At 44.7% G+C, this 3,151-nt stretch overlaps 1 pseudogene; it reads right to left on the bottom strand.

Annotated features, from left to right (window-relative positions):
- Positions 1 to 558: 558 nt before the first annotated feature.
- LOC102971928 lies at positions 559 to 1,620 on the bottom strand (annotated as a pseudogene).
- Between the last annotated feature and the right edge of the window lie 1,531 nt (positions 1,621 to 3,151).

Here is a 3,151-nt window from a genome sequence, read left to right as displayed (position 1 = left end):
ACTGAGCCACCCAGGTGACCCTAAATTGGAAAAAAAAATTTTTTAACTGCATTTAGAGTCAAAACCCTTTTGCTATGAAAATCATGAGTATTTCTAGGTAAGACAGAAATATCTCTAGGTTAACAAGATCAGATTTGACTTTGGACTTTGGACTGTTCTTTTTTTTTTTTTAATTTTTTTTTAACGTTTATTTTTGAGACAGAGAGAGACAAAGCATGAACGGGGGAGGGTCAGAGAGAGGGAGACACAGAATCTGAAACAGGCTCCCGGCTCTGAGCTGTCAGCACAGAGCCTGACGCGGGGCTTGAACTCACGGACCGCGAGATCATGACCTGAGCCAAAGTCGGCCGCTTAACCGACTGAGCCACCCAGGCGCCCCTTTGGACTGTTCTTTAAACAGATTATAAGGAATGGAAGAAAAATAGGGTATTTACAGAAAATATCTACGTATGCGCTCAGCAGTACAAATATGGTGACAGAAGAGACTTAAGTACATGTTGGCATCTAAGAAGTAATTTGCAAAGTGCTTAATTTCATTTTCTTAGATTTTAAGAATGCCTAAGATCCTCCACCATCCTTGATCTTGGGAGCCAAATAGTACTTTAAATGTCCCATATCAGCAATGTTACATTCTACACCAAGGGATACATCTGCAGACATACTGGGTGTCACTGTAGGAGAGAGTGGAATGGCTTTGTAAAGAAGTTCAAGTACCAGTGCATAAAGAAGTTAGCCAAACCAGCTCATTCGTCTCTATGGTAACAGCTTCCTCCTCTTTATCGACATTACTTGTTTGTGAAAACTTAGTATTTCTACTTCCTAGTACTCCATCTTTTGCACAGGAAATTACGACAGCATCTCCAATATGACTGAGATCTCCCTATATACGTGCACATTCACCAGAAGGCATATTTACTACACAGCTATACTCCTGTTCTAGAATTCCAAGTTGTTCAACACCTAAAGCCATTACCTTCATTTCAGAATCTGAAACCTTTTCTTTTCTTTTTTAATTTTTTTAATGTCTGTTTATTTTTGAGAGAGAAAGAGAGAGACAGAGTGTGAGCCAGGGAGGGGCAGAGAGAGAGGGAGACACAGAATCCGAAGCAGGCTCCAGGCTCTCAGTGTCAGCACAGAGCCTGACGCGGGGCTGGAACTCACCAACCATGAGATCACGACCTGAGCCGAAGTCAGACGCCCAAGCAACTGAACCACCCAGGCACCCCTGAAACCTTTTCTTGATTTGGAGTTTCAAATACTAGTGCCAGGGTGTCCGCATGATCTTCAGCTCTTAGTGAAATGATGTCTTCGTTGCCGGCACATTTTAGTATTTTGGACATGCTGGTGAGGTTCATGTCCATGGTCAAGTTGCGGTGGCAGGGACACATGTGGAAGCCCACAGGCAGGGTGAGCTGCATCAGGGAGACGTGGGAGGAATCTGTGCTCGGCAGGTTTATGCTGCTCCTGCTTCTGTCCCAGGGGGCCTCCTTGATGAGATCCTTAAGCACCCCCAGCACCTTCTGCAGGATGGAGCCCTGAACCAGGCGCTCCTGGAACATGGTGGCAGAGTCTCAAGGACACAGCTACAGGCGGAGGTAAGGGAGGCAGTCATAGCAGGCTTTGTCGTCACGGGATAGGAGCGAGCTGGCAGACACAGGAGCGAAAGCCTGAGACCCAGGAAGATCACTGCACATAAATTCCTATTTCTCTTTGAGTAGATACCTAAGAACAGAATTGCTGGTTCATGGGGTAGGTGTATGTTTAGTTTCATAAGCAAATATCACACTATTTTCCAAAGTGGCTGTACCATTTTACACTTCCACAAACAACGTACAGAGTGCCCATTACTACCCATTCTTGGCAACACTTAGTATTGTCAGTTTTATTCCTGTTAGGCATTGTGGTGGGTGTGTAGTGGCATGTCATTGTGGTGATCCCATTGTTTTTTACTTTTTTAGTGTTTACTTTTGAGAGAAACAGAGAGTGAGCAGGGGAGGGGTAGAGAGAGAGAGAGAGACACGGAATCCGAAACAGGCTCCAGGCTCGGAGCTGTCAGCACAGAGCCCGATGTGGGCCCGAACTCATGAGCTGTGAGATCAGGACCTGAATGGAAGCCAGAGGCTTAACCAACTGAGCCACACAGACATTCCCCTCCCCGCCTTTTTTTGGTCTCATTGTTTTTAAGTGCTGCATAGTATTTCATGGTATATGTACACCATAACTTTATTGCCCATTCCCCTAACAAAGGTCATTAAAGTTGTTTCCAATTTTTCCTGATACAAACAATGATGCACCGACAGGTATCCGCTCGCTCGTATGTCCAATTTGTAATGTGTCCACTTGGCTGGGCTGAATTATACTTCCCAGAATGTGCTTTCTTCTGTTTCCTTTAGAGCAGGCCATAGGGGAGAGATATGGGGGGGATATTTGGAGGCCGGAAGGAAAGCAGCTGCCATTTTCTAGTTCATATACATAGTTGCTGATCTGCTGACTTACCTCCTTGGAGGTGAAGCAGCAGCTGGACTTGAACTTCTCAACCTTCCCCTGGGTCCTCCATCAGCTTCTGCAACCCCTGAGCCAAGCGCTTTGTGTTTTGCTCTGTAACAAAGGGCCCCAGCTTCTGCAGGACACCTACATCAGCAAGACTGGAAGCAGTGAAAAGCTGGCATGGGTTCCAGCCCATCTCCATGGGGTGCTAGCTCTTCCTTGCGGTTCAGCCTGCTTCTGATCTCCCCGTTTACATCCATCTCCCTTCCCCATGGCTTTCCCACATTCCTCTAAAAGAGATTTCCTAGAATAAGAGGTGCTAGGTCAAAGGGTGTGCATATTTAAATTGCTAACATAGTGACAAATTGCCCTCCAAAAAATGACCAATTTGCACTCTCATAAATAGTGCATGAGGGTGCTCATTTTCCTGCAACTTCATCAGAACTGGATATTATGAATCATTTTAATTGTGGCCAATCTTGTTGGTTAGAAAAATAATAACCATCTATGGTTTTGATTTGTATCCCTGTTTACCAGTGAGGCTGAACATCTTTGCATATGCCATTGGGTGTTTTATTTATTTCTTCTTCTATAAGTTCCCCCACAGCCTTTTATTTTTTATTGAGATATTTGGGCTTCTTTTAAGGAGTTCTTTATGTGTTTT

This window comes from Panthera tigris, chromosome C1 (genome assembly GCF_018350195.1).
Source record: "Panthera tigris isolate Pti1 chromosome C1, P.tigris_Pti1_mat1.1, whole genome shotgun sequence".
In the NCBI taxonomy this organism is placed as follows: domain Eukaryota; kingdom Metazoa; phylum Chordata; class Mammalia; order Carnivora; family Felidae; genus Panthera; species Panthera tigris.
This window is presented reverse-complemented; position numbering and strand designations above follow the sequence as displayed.